Source organism: Coenobita brevimanus, chromosome 21 (assembly GCF_032717465.1).
Source record: "Coenobita brevimanus isolate Jiangsu-jjx chromosome 21, ASM3271746v2, whole genome shotgun sequence".
In the NCBI taxonomy this organism is placed as follows: domain Eukaryota; kingdom Metazoa; phylum Arthropoda; class Malacostraca; order Decapoda; family Coenobitidae; genus Coenobita; species Coenobita brevimanus.
Window position 1 is genome coordinate 14850830 of NC_136974.1, and position 14582 is coordinate 14865411.

The following is a 14582-nucleotide window of genomic DNA, read 5'->3' on the forward strand; positions in this document are numbered from 1 at the left end:
AAGCCAAAACAAAGAAGTTTATTTACGTTAAATTTAGTTTCCAATGAGTCTTTTCTCTCAACTCGAAAACCTTAACACAACACATCGTTTTTTTCATTGCACAACACTCAAAATTCCCGTGTGGTCTAGTTGAAAAGTTCTTGCTGTTTATTCACTGTCAGAGTCTGAGAGTATCACTGGCAGGCGACCAAGGGGTGCATCGCTGGGTCGTGGTGATGGCGTACCCACTGCAGAGGACTCTGAGGAAAGCCGCAAACTCACGTCGAGTGGTGACTCCACCATGGCTGATGTGCTGGGCTGTGGCTCGGAGCATGAGGGCCTGTCTTGGGGAGGCAACGGAGTGGAGCCAGGGCTTGGCACAGCGGGGATCACGGGCCTGAAAAAACTGTCAATCGTTGCCTGACTCAAGGACCGACGATTCTGGCGATTGATGATGCGCTGCCTGAAAGCACGCACTTCCTCCACGAGTCCCAAGGGCCCCATCTCCCTGTCGCAGTCCAGGAGTTCCAGGTAGTCTAGGACGAACTCTAGATGTTCCTGGAGTGCGCTCAGCTTGGGGATGGCTGGAGTAGTGTCCTGCTGAGAGGAGTCCGCATCATCGTCGCCTTCGTCGTCGGAATCTTCAAGTTCGGGACTGACACCAGCAACCGAAGACGCGATCTCGATATCAGACAACGTCTGATACCCAGGATCGCCCTCATCGTCGTCCAATCACTCATGAACATCGTCCACATCAACAACGTCACCGTGGGTACGTAGCCGTGCATGGAAGTCATCCACGTCAAACCCTAGAAAATCGTACTCCACATCCGTTCCGAAAAGCAGACGAGACTAACCATTTTCAAGAGTTTTCACAGAGACTTCCTTCCATGCACTAGCCCAGTTGTACAGCGCAGACTTGATGTTGTAGCGGCGAAGGTTTTCCAAAGTCCGCTTGCCTCGTGTGTCACGTCCTTCCCTGCGCTCGTCCTCGTCCTCGAGAACAACCATCACCTCGTCCAGGAACTTCCGACGGTACAGGCGCTTTGTTGCCACGATCACTCCTTGGTCCATGGGTTGAATGAGAGCAGTCGTATTAGGTGGCAGAAACATGCACCTAATACGGCCATTCTCAGCAACCAAGTCCTTGTCGCACGGGTGGGCAGGTGCATTGCCGAGCAGAAGGAGAGCCTTTACCTGGTCGCGAGGGATTTCCAGTGTCTTCGTCTGGTAATGGATGACCTCCTTGACGAAGTGACGGTGAAACCAGTCTTTGAAAATCACAGCTGTGAACCATGCTTTCAAAGAATGGTACCAGACGACAGGAAGGACATCCATCACCCCACGAAGGCACCGAGGCTGCTTTGCACGGCCAACAACAATGGGCTTAAGCCGGTGCATGCCATTAGCACTGGCACAATACAAAGCAGATATCTGTTCCTTGGAAAGCTTGCGGCCAGGTACACGCTTCTCCATCTCCTCGGCTAGAGTGTTCGTTGGCAGCGAGCGATAGAATAGGCCAGTTTCGTCAGCACTGTAGACTTGACCGAGAGTTAGGCCCTCCCTGTCGATCAAGCCTTTCATCTTGTGCCGAAACTCGTCAACTCCATCCTCATTAGCGTCCAATGCTTCGCCATGTGCTTTACGGTTAGTAAGGCCATGTCGCAACTTGAACGCGAAGAGCCAACCCTCAGATGCCTTGAAGTCTAGGGCGTCGTGAAGCCTTGCGAACTTCTCAGCAGCAGCCTTCAGCTCCGTTCCACGTACCATCACACCAGCTGCACGTTGCTGTCGGTACCAAATCAACGTGGATCGGTCAATTTCTGCAAACTTGGGGGTAAACATAACCTTCCTTTCCACGTTGCGTTTGCTTCGCAACGAGAAGTCAGCCGTGTACTGCATGAGTTTGTCTCGGGAACGTTTGATATCAAACAAAGTCGACCGGGCCAGGTTGTACTCGCGGAGAATGCGGGAAGAAGACCAACCCGCATCAGCTTTCTCCAATATCTCCCTCTTCTTTTCCAGAGTCAACACCACTCTCTTCCTTTTCTCAGGTGGCGGGGCCATCATCAAACACACTAAGAGGAGGCCCGAGAGCAGCAGGAGGCCCTGCAGCAAGTACGGCACCACCACAAAAGCGAGCACGTGGGCAGCCATTGCGAAGAGCGTAGGTCCAGTCGCGGTGAGAGACAGGCGGGAAGTGGGGAGGATGCAGTGGCGCTCTATCGGACGTCGGAGGAATGACGCACCAAAACAATGCTCTCCCACGGCGCGCGCAGCAAGTTCAAATTACGGACGGCAAAAAATCTTTTTTTTTTTTTTTTTGGGTTTTCAGACTATTTTGGGAATGTTGGATCCCAGGATGATAAGGTCCGGGTAGTGGGGATGTTCGGTTATTGGGCGTCCGGATATTAGAGTGATTACTGTATATATACATATATAAATATATATATATATATATATATAAAGTATATATATATATATATATATATATAAAAGGACAGAGGAAGGAAAAACTATCTATCTATCTATCTATTGCCAAACGCCTCAATCCCGTATGGGGTGGCCACAAGCAAATCGCCTCCACGTCGCCCTGTCCCCCACCATTTCACTGCCCTGTTCCCAACTCACACCGACCCTCTCTCATATACCTCTCCACTCCATCCCTCCATCTCATCCTCAACCTCCCCATCCCTCTTACCCCCTCCACCTCACTCATATACACTCTCCTAATCAGTCTCTCACCCTCCATCCTCTCCACATCGCCAAACCACCTCAGTGTATTCCTCCTAACGCTTCCTATCACATCCACACCCTCACCACAACGCTCCTTTATGTCCTCATTTGTCAGCCTGTCTCTCCATGTGACTCCACAGGCTCCTCTTAAATAACTCATTTCCTCTGCTCTCACTCTTGACTTGTGTCCTTCAAGCAAAGGTCCAAGCTTCACTTCCATATGTTAGAGTTGGTATCACAATACTGTCATGTAGTAACTTTTTCACTTCCATGCTCACTTCCCTGTTTCTTATCACTGCTTTCAAGGAACCAGCAACCTTTCTTCCCTGCTGTACCCTTTCAAGCACTTCATCCTCCAAACCTCCATACTTACTCATCACACTACCCAAGTACTTAAACATACTCACATTTTCCAATTCCTCACCATCCAACCTCGCTGTACATTCACTGACTTCACCTCTCTCAAAGACCATCACTTTACTCTTCCCAACATTCACCATTAGATTAAGTTTCTTACACACTCTCCCAAATTCATCCACCAAGCCTTGCAGCTCCCCTTCGTCTTCACTCAACAACACAGTATCATCTGCAAACAACAGTACTGGGAGTTTCCAAACACTACCCTCTCTCACCAGGGCCACTCCAACATCCACTGCCCTACCTTGTACCTCTTTTATTAGCCCATCCATGTACAGATTGAACAACCATGGAGACATGACACATCCCTGTTTCAACCCAACCTTCAAAAAGAAAAATTCACTCAGTTCACCATCCACATGCACTGCAGCCTTAGCACCATCATACATACGCTTCACAACATTCAACACTTCCCATCTACTCCATATATTCTTAATACTTTCCACAATCCTTGTCTATCCCCTGTCATATGCTTTCTCCAAATCCATGAAGGCTGCATACAACTTCTTTCCCCTCTCTAGAAACTTTTCCACTAAAGACCTAAGAATGAATATCTGATCTACACAACCTCTTCCCTTCCTAAAGCCTCCTTGTTTTTCTCCAACTAATTCCACTGTTCTTTCTCTAACTCTGTCAATATGTATCCTACCATACACTTTTCCTATTATACTAAGAAGACAAATGCCCCTTCCTCCTTTTTATTCTCTCTTGTTTATGTACCATTTTCATACCTGCAATCCAATTACTTTGTAAAAAAAAATGTGTTCTTCTCTTCCTCTGATCTTTTCTTGTTCTTTGTTTTTGCCTCCTCTCTCTACTCTTTTAGTAATCCCAGTTCCTCTTGAGTCAGGCATCTTTTTATGCATACATTCTTGAAATCCTCTTTTTCCATAAGTTTGTCTGCATTTTTTAGTATTTCCTCCAAAGTGTTTACCTTCTGGAAGGTTACTTTCAGAGGCCTTGATTTATTTCTCTCATATTTCCCTAGCCTTTTGTGCTCCTCTATGTCTTTACTACAGATTTCCTCATACTTCCTTCAATATGCTCATTACATTTGCGATCTCCTTTTTGTCTCTTGAAATCTTGTTTTTTATTTCTTCCTCCTCTATCCCAGTGATTACTATAGATTTGTTGATGTCTGCTGAATCTTTGACCAATTTTGGATTGTTTTGGATTACATTCTTCACTTCCTTTTTAATGCTCTTTTCTTCAACTCTTGTTTCTAAGTCTTTCTTTACTTTCACCATTCAGTATACGTGGTTTCCACATCATTTTTGTAGCTTTGCAGCGCTTCATTCACATGGGTTATCTTCTCCTCAATATCACTCCTATGATCTACTAGAGTGTTTGCCTGACTTAATGTCTCTGTATCATTTCTGAACTCATCCATAATACTCTCATGGTGGTAGTAGTAGTAGTAGTAGTTGTTCCCTAGGTAGTCTGGCCGAACAGCCCCGAGTCCCTTAGGAAGGCCATGGCTGAGACCGGGCTTTCCCACAGAGCTCTCAAAAAGTGTATGTTGTGTTGTTGGCATAGGTGATTGTGTGCAATGCAGTCTTTCATAATGTGCTTAATAGTATGAGGTGCTGTGTTACATCCTGGACAGGCATCAGCGAAGGAGTGATCCAGCCCCTTCTGGTAGCTTAAGAGGGCTGGATGGTGCCCACATCTCAACCTGGCCAGGTGGACCCTGTCCTCACGAGGGATATAGGATTCAGAAGGGTGGATGTTTGGAGGCCATGCATGCATGCTGTGTTGTCTTTAAGTGACTGAATGGAGCGGCGAGTGATTTGAGTGTGGATGTGCTTCTGGAAGCTGGTCTGAGGTGGGCGAAGGGGGAGCGATGACAGTATTTGTGTATGATATCATGTGCTGGGTGTTGTTTTGATGTTCCTTGGTGTGGGTGGATGTGCTGCCATGTAATGTAGTGGATGTTGTGGGTTTGTGGAGGCTGCAGCAAGAATCTGGGTGCCTCTCATGTCTACGTGATCCTTGACTTTGAGGACTTTGGTTTCTTGATGTAGGTGGTCTATGGGTGTAGTAGCTGTGCGGCCTGTGATTATTTTTAGGGCCTTGTTCTGTATGGTCTGTAGAATGCTGTAGAGTGTTTTGGTGAGGTTAGAAGCCCAGGCAGGGCTTGCATAATTCACCACTGAACGTATGTATGTATGTATTGCTTGTATCCTGTGGTGGTGGTTTCTTTGTTGTGTCAGAATGTTGTATGGGCAAGTGACCTCAAGGCACTGAGTCTTGGTGTTATATTATTTTTAATGTCTGTGATGTGTTGTTTAAATGACACTGATGTACTGTATGTTACACCAAGGACTTTGTGTGTGTGTGTGTGTGTGTGTGTGTGTGTGTGTGTGTGTGTGGTAGGGGAGTGTTGTTTATGGTGAGGTGTGGGATGTGACTGTTCTGCTGTCCAGTTTGTGAGAAGGGTCACTGTAGATTTGGCTAGGGCTATTTTGAGCTTGTTTGTGGTGAATGATTCGTGTAGTGTGTTGAGGTAAGGTTGGAGGATGTGTGCAGCCGTGTTTGCATTTTGGTGCGTACATGTAAGTGTTATATCATCTGCATAGAAAGCTATGTGTATCTGTGGTGTGTGGGGTGTGGGTATGTCGTGCATGTATAGGTTAAAGAGTATAGGGGACAAAACAGATCCTTGGGGCACACCATTTGTGAAGTTTTTGATGTTGGAAGACTGACCGGCAAATGTTACGTGAGCACATCTGCCTGCTAAGTAGTTTGCCGACCATCTTTTTGTGTTATTGTGCATGTTTGTGTTGAGTATTTTGTTTGTGAGGTTGTGGTGGGGGATGGCATCGAAAGCTTTGCTGATGTCTAGTGAGACTAGGAGTGTTCTGTGTGGTGGTCTAGCTGAATTCATGCCATCAAAAGCTCTCTGTGTAAGGTCTGTAAGAAGGGTCTTTGTGGAGTGTAGTGGCCTAAAGCCATGTTGTGATTCGGTAGGGGAATGTGAAGTGTGACTAGCTGTAGTACCAGTCATTCGGTGACTTTAGAGGGGGTGCAGAGGACTGTGATGGGGTGGTGTGAGGAAGGTAACGTGGGGTCTTTGTTGGGTTTAGGGATAGCGATGATAATGCCATGCTCCCAGATGTTGGGTATTATGTTGTGTGAGTAGGTGTATCTGGTCCACAGGCAGATAAGTGCTTAAGGCTGCTAATGATGTTCTTCGTCTGGTTGTAAGTGAAAGGTGCGTAGTCTGGGTCTGTGGGGAACTATCTCTTACGTCGGTCTTCGGCATGGGGGTTTAGACGGCTGACTTGTGAAAAGTGATTGATGAGAGTGTTTGCTTGTTATTTGTTTGAAGGTATGGTGTCTGTTGTTGTGATGGCAGCATGTGAGTGTGTAGTGTTGCTGTTGGAGTGTGATGCTGTTTAGAGTTTTGTAGAATTTACTGGTGTTTGTTCTGTGGTCAAGTGTTTGGAGATAATCATTCCAGTTTAGTGTTGGTTGTTCTGATATTTTATTGTTTATTTGTGCTGAGTTCTTGTATTTGTTGTACAGTGTCTTGTGTGTGGGGTGTTGGGGAGCGTCGCAGTGTGTCCAGTTGACTGATGAGGCCTTGAATTTCTGGTGTGAAGTTGGGGTTGTGTCTCTTTCTGTTGCCTCTAAAGATGTGTCTTTTTTCTGCGTTTTGTATAATTGTACTGAATGTGTGCACAGCAGTGTTGATGTTTGTGATGGGTGTACTGTTTAATGTTTCAAAATGTTGTTCTGTTTCAGTTGCAAAGGCTTCCCAGTTGGCTCTCTTATAATTAGTATGTGTGTGTGTCTGTGGCCAGCTGGGGTGATTGTGGTTTTGGTAGTGATGATGATTGGGAGGTTATCACAACCTAGGGTTTTGACCACTCTCCAGGATGTAGTGGGGGAGAGGTTTGGGGAGCAGAAGGCGATGGAAGGAAGAGGGCTTGGTGTGGTATGTTGATCTAGATTGTTCAGTATGAAAAGATGATCTGTCTGGGATTGTAGTACCAGAGGTCTGTGTGTGTCAGGGTTGTTGACATGCCAGGCCGACGACTTGGCATTGAAATCACCACCCAGGATAACGCTGGGTATGTTAGTGATGTGGTGTATTTATGGAGAGTAATTGTGTGGTACTGTGGGGGACAATCAGGGGGATGAATGTATGTGTTAGCGATTGTTGTGTGATTTGTTACCAGTGCTTATTTTAATAGATTGTATTTCTGTAGTGGTATCATGTGGGGGGAGAAGTGACTGTTTGTGTGCATTGGTATCTGCAAAGTTGATGGATTTGTGTACCAGGGTGATGATGCCACCGCCACCGCCATCGGCCCAGTCTTGTCGAATGGTGGTGAAGTTATGAAATGTTGGTGTTTTCTGTGGGCTGTGTAGTTCTGTTTCTTGTAAGATGGCAATGTGTATGTTCTGTTGTTTGATGAACTGTGTGAGTTCTTGTTTTTTGGTGTTTTATGCCATGTATCTTTAACAGAAGGATGTTTATGTTGTGAGTGTGATGTGTGTTGGCTGCTGCAGCACACGGGTGAGGTGGTGGTGTGGGTGGAGGAGAAGGGGTAGGAGGAGGTTGTGATGAAGGTAAAGGTTGCGACAGATTAGGATGGGTTGGAATGGGAGGAGTTGGGGGACTGGATGGTGTGGGAAGGATCAATGGGTTTGGCTGTGGAGGTGTGAAGGAAGTAGGAGTACTGTCGGTGGGGGGATTAGTGGGTGGAAGGAAGAAGCATAAGGGGCAGGTCCAGGTGTTTGTGTAATGTTTTCTGGATGCAAGTGTTGTGCAGGTGTAATGGGTCCAGTTCTTGCAGAAATTGCACTGATCTGAACCCTTTGTCTCTCGGCTTGACATGATAGGTTTTGAGCATGTTGGACATTTGTATTTGTTGGTGGGTCTTGAATTGCTCTCAATGTCCCAGGCTAGAAGAAGTCGTCGAGAAATGACTGCCAGGGAGTCATTTCTCGGTGTAGAAAAAACGGTGTTGTTGTGTGTGTTGTGTTGGGAGATGTGGTATTTGCCCGGGCAACCGAAGCCACTCCTAGGTACTCGGGCCCCATGAGGGGCTGGGGATGATTGCGCTGGTTTGGCCCCCATGCTGTCCTCCTCTTCTCTTTAACAGCCTCTGGGGGGTAGATCCAAGGTGAAGACGCCACCGCTCCAGGTCCAACTCTCATGGTTGATAACTGTGCTTGCCATTTCACTAATCTTCATTCTATGTGAACCAACGTCAACTAACAGCTCATCTATTGTGTCTTTCTTGTTAACCTCTTTTACTAATTTCTCACTTTCTTCCTTCTGCATGTGCAACTGCTTCTTAATTTCATCCATTTCACTCTAAAATGGCTTCTCTAATCTGTACACTCGTTCTACCAGCTTACCGTACTGTACGTCTCCATTTCCACCGGTTCCTGGTAGAAATCATCATCCTGCTTTCTACCTGTATCCCTTTTCTTAACTCTTTCCATATCAGCTTTGCTAAAGATGGTGATCATATTGTGGTACAAAGAGAAAGATTCTACTTACAGTTTTGCATTCCTGTAAGTTGCAGACATAACAGTAAACACTAAACAGCTGATTTGCTTGTTCGGTGCATCTGCACTACTTTGTTGTATTCTGTTACTGGAACAACACTTTTACTTAAACTTTCTCTTTTATATTAGAACACTATGTAGTTGGACCTAGTACGGAGCTTGACTCACATTAAGATACTTTTAGGTATGGCCATATGTGGCCAAGCTTGGCCAAGTGCGCTGCAATGTGTGGTACGACTTGCCTCTCTCGCATCTATTTTGTGTGTGTATTTACCTATTTGTATTTACCTATTTGTAGTATACAGGAATTGAGCAATGCTCGTGTTGTCCTGTCTCCATATCCACATTTATCAAGTCTACCTTTACACACATGAATGTTTTTCCCATGCACCACCTCTTTGTCTAAGCCGTTCCAAATATTTAAGTATTTACCTAATACCTAATTGTGATATACACGGAATGTACTATGCTCGTGTGTGTGTGTATGTGTGTGTGTGTGTTTCCGCTAAACTCAGTCAATGCACACAATGTATTTCTCCATGAACACTCGCTGCATTACAGTATACTGTATATGTATATTTCACAATAAACCATACACAATATATCACTGTCTGGGAATTGTGCAATACATTTTCATCCATGTATGTGGCTGTGTAGTATATTTGTTGCCTCTCATCCTTGCACTACATTTGCATTAACTGTCAATGCACACAATATATTTCTCCACAAACACTCACTGCACTATATACATACATTTCTCCCTAAACCATATGCAATATATCACTATCACAACAATTCCATCCCAACCTCCTCTAAATTCCCTTCCCGACTATGGCATACCTCTATGGCATACGTGACTCCTGTTCCCTCCTGACTATGGTGCACCTCTGTGGTGTATGTAACACCTGCTAAGGTAGGTCAATTATTTCACTAATCCAGTCACTATAGCTTTCAAACAATATAAACATCTGCTTCACTATAAGGGTAAAATACTCTCATCATTTGAGGCAGGGTGAAGCAGAGTAGCAAGCTCCTGTATAATAAATATGACTCCTACCGTCGGCCTAATGGCTGATAACAGCTCCAATGCTATACAAACAATATATGTATGTTCCATAGACACAATCACTTCACAATATATTCACAAACATTATACAATGACGGTATTTCAATTGTGGCTTCTGCCTCAGGCAGGACGGGGGAAATAGAGGGAGTTAAGGGACGAGGGACAGAACAATATCCTTCAGCATGGCTGGTGGTGAAATACTGTGGAATATTGATACGCTCTGTCCCATGCCCGGCTGACAGGGTTGCCAAGTATTTACTTTGGACACTAGACTGGCCTGCTAGGACGCACCAAAAATTGATGCAAATCAGCCGAAAACTTATTTTTTGGCAAATTTTTTTCTGCTTTGGGACTCGATTTGCATCTCTGTGCTTTTACCAAGAAACACCCAAAGAACGTGAATCGTGTCTTCGTGTGCAGGAGGGTTAATCAACAAGAGCAGACGTTGCACCATCTCCATCTTCTATATCTTCATACATGTGAAAAATCCGTTTGGTAATGTTTGATATCCCTAGGGTTAATTCTGTTTCAGTTAGGCAAATAATATGTGGTTCCTTTTCTCTGGTGTAGTCTTTCATCTCTAATAATTTAGATACCATTCCATCTACATTTGAGTACATCAGCTTAATCATCTTGTTTACACACTTGAAATAGCTTGAGTCTCCTACCTTTCTAATTTTTATTTCCTGCTGGTTATGTACCATTTTCATACCTGCAATCCAATTACTTTGTAAAAAAAATTTGCTCTTCTCTTCCTCAAATCTTTCCTTGCTCTTTATTCTTGCTTCCTCCAGCTTCTCCTTTAGTGCTCCCAATTCCCCTGAGTTAGGCATCTTTTTATCCATACTTTTTTTTAAATACCTCTTTTTCTATGAGTTTGTTGGCATATTTTAATATTTCCTCTACAGTGTTCACACTTTGGAAGGTTACTTTCAGGAGCCTTGACTTATTTCTCTCATATTTGCCTAGCCTTTTGTTCTTTTATATCTTCATCACAGATATCCTCTGATACCTGCTTCAGTATGTTCATTATATTTTCCACTTCCTCTCATCAGATTCTGTTTTTTATTTCTTCTTCACTTATGCCACTGATTACTATATATCTGTTAATCTCTACAGCTTCCCTGACTAGTTTTGGGTTGTTTTTTATGATTTCTTTCACTTCCTTGCTTACGTTCTTTTCTTCTACCTTTGTATCTAAATCATTGTTTACTTTCACCACTTTAGAATATGTAGTTTGTACCTCATCTTTGCAATTTCTCACCATTTTATTTGCCCGTGTTATTTTTTCTTCAGTATTACTACTTTGGTCTATCAGACTGTTTGTTTGCCTGATTTTCTCTGTATCATTTCTGAAATCATCCATAATTCCCTCATGATTCATGGTTGACAACTGTATCTCCTCTCTGTGAATTTACCTCAGCTGATAGTTCATCTATTGTTGTGGCTTTTCTGTTTAGTTCCTTTATCAATTCTTCATTTTTTCCTTCTGTTTGCATAAGTCATTCTTGATTTCATCGATTTCCATTTGAAAATTTCTCTCTAGTCTATTTACTTTTTAACTAACTTATTGTATGTTTCCTTTTTGACCAAATCTGGGTAATCATCATCATCCTGTTTTTTACCTTTGTCTCTTCTTAGCACCTTCTAAAGGCATCTTTCCAAAACAATAAGCCATCTTAAAAAAAATGATAATCTCTACTTACAGCAGTTGCATCACTGCCATCTGCTCGCCTTGGTGTTGTCTAGCTTTTGTACGGAAACTCCGCACATTCCTAGACACAGATTTACAAATGATTGCTTACTTTAGGCTACATATTTTTGCTATTATTTGTTTTACTATGTTGAATCATCTCTTAAATTAGCCTAAATGAGCTTGACCCACAAAAAGATACAGCTTAGGTATCCCCAGAGTAGAGATCAGTGATATACGTCCGACTCGTGTTGTCTCTCCTGTGTGTGTGTGTGTGTGTGTGTGTGTTCTTACCTACCTAATTGTTCTTACCTAATTGTATCTTTACAGGAATGAGTCAAGCTCGTACTGTCCCGTGTCTTAAACCATATTTATCGTACATATCCATAAATTTGTGAATTGTTTTGGCACACACTATTTCATTCGGTAGTGCATTCCATTGATCAATTGCTCTGTTTGGGAAACTGAATTTCCTTACGTCTTTATCACCTCTCTTCTTATGCAGTTTTTTGCGGTGTCCTCTTGCTGATGCTTCTCCATATGTTAAGTAATCATTTATGTCTATTTTCTCCTTCCCAGATATGCACTTATATAGCATTATCATGTCACCTCTTTTCCTTCTCTCCTGTAGTGTTGGTAGATTCAGTTTATTTAGTCTTTCTTCGTAGCTTAGGTCCCTTAAGCTTGGTATCCATCTTGTAGCGGCCCTTTGAACTTTTTCAATCTTGTCTATGTGCTTTCTGAGATGAGGACTCCAGACTACTCATGCATATTCCAGGGTTGGTCTAATGAAAGATGTTATTATCCTTCTTAGAATGTCTTCATTTATGTATGTGAATGCTATTCTCATATTTGCAAGCAGTGTATACATGCTCTGTACCTTCTCGATGATGTGGTCAGCCGGAGATAGTCTGTTATTGATAATCACACCTAGGTCTTTCTCTCTTTCTGATGTGTATAGGGTTTTATTTCCTAACTTATAATCCCAATCAGGTCTTTTCCCACTTTTACCAAACTTGATTACATGACACTTGTCCACATTGAATTCCATTTGCCAGGTACTACTCCATTCATGAAGTTTATTTAATTCTTCTTGTAGCTCTTTACAAGAGTCTGTGTTAGTAATTCTCCTTTGTATTTTTGCATCATCTGCAAACATATTCAGATAGCTCTCATTTCCAGTGTTACTGTTTATATCATTTTTATACACTAAAAACATGATTGGTGCCAGCACTGAACCCTGTGGTACTCCACTAGTCACTTCTTTCCATGATGAGTAGTTTCCTCTTAGTACTGTTCTCATTTCTCTTTTTATGAGAAAGTCTTGCATCCAACAAAACAGTTTGCCTCGAATTCCTCCTTGATGGTACAGTTTCCATAAAAGTCTTTGGTGTGGTACTGTGTCAAAAGCTTTCTTGAAATCTAAACAGATACTGTCCACCCATCCTTCCCTTTCCTGTATTGTGTTTGTTACTCTGTCATAGTAGCTCAACAGATTAGTAACACATGATTTTCCTTTTCTGAAACCAAACTGTCTTTCTGTTATCATACTGTGTTCTTCTAGATGATTTACCCAAGCTTTTCTTATAAGCTTTTCTAATACCTTGCTTACAACACTGGTCAGTGATACTGGTCGGTAGTTGAGTGGATTTTGTCTATTTCCTTTCTTGAATAAGGGGACAATATTTGCTTTTTTCCAAATATCAGGTAGTTTACCTTGACTCAAGGATTTCTTGAAAATTAAAAATAATGGTGTACTTAACTCCTTTGCACATTCTCGTAGTACCCAACATGAAATTTCATCAGGACCACTTGCTTTTCCTCTGTCTAATCTACTTAACTCCTCCTGTATTACTATTTCTGCTATTTGTATATCTGGTAGTATGTGTGGACATGCATGTTCCACATAGTCCCTCTCAAAAATTTTTTCTTCTGTAAAAACTAATTGGAAATTCTTATTTAGTGCTTCACAAATATCTGGTAGTATGTGGTAACCATAGGGGTATTTGCCTTCTTAGTGTGACTGGTAAAATATATGGTAGAATACTCATTGATAGGGTTAGGCATATGACAGAGGAGCTAGTTGGAGAAGAACAAGGGGGATTTAGGAAGGGAAAAGGGTGTGTAGATCAGATATTTGTTCTAAGATGTTTAGTGGAGAAGTATCTAGAGAAGGGAAGGAAAGTGTACGCTGCCTTCATGGACTTGGAGAAAGCTTATGACAGAATAGATAGGAAAGGTATGTGGAAGGTATTAAGAATATATGGAGTGGAGGGGAAATTGTTGAGTGCTGTGAAGAGTATGTACGAGGGAGCTAGGGCTACGGTGCGAGTGGATGGAGAGCTGAGTGAGTTCTTTGATCTCAATGTGGGACTGAAACAGGGGTGTGTAATGTCTCCATGGCTGTTTAATATATATATGGATGGGGTCGTAAAGGAGGTACAAGGTAGGGCAGTGGATGTCGGGGTGGCCCTAATGAATGAGGGTGAGATTTGGAAGCTTCCGGTGTTGCTGTTTGCTGATGATACAGTATTGTTGAGTGAAGATGAATGGGAGTTGCAAGGTTTGGTGAATGAATTTGGGACAGTGTGTAGGAGGAGGAAGCTGAAAGTTAATGTAAACAAAAGTAAAGTTATGGTGTTTGAGAGGAATGAAGTCACAGAGTGTGCAGTGAGGTTGGATGGTGAGGATATGGAGAATGTGAGTGCATTCAAGTACTTGGGTAGTGTGATGAGTAAGGATGGAACTTTGGGGGATGAAGTACGTGAAAGGGTACAGCAGGGAAGGAAGGTTGTTGGCACACTGAAAGCAGTGATGAGAAATAGGGAGGTGAGTATGGAAGTTAAGAAGTCACTGCATGATGGTATTGTGATCCCTACCCTGACGTATGGAAGCGGTAGGCGTGGACCTTGCAAGAGGGGAACAAGTCAAGAGTGAGAGCAGTGGAAATGAGTTACTTGAGAGGAGCATGTGGAGTGACATGGAGGGACAGGTTGACGAATGAAGAAGTGAAGGAACGTTGTGGGGTAGATGTGGATGTGGTTGAAAAGATTAGGAGAAATACACTGAGGTGGTTTGGACATGTGGAGAGGATGGAGAATGAAAGACTGACTAAGAGGGTGTATGTAGGTGAGGTGGAGGGAGGGAGAGGGAGGGGTAGACCGA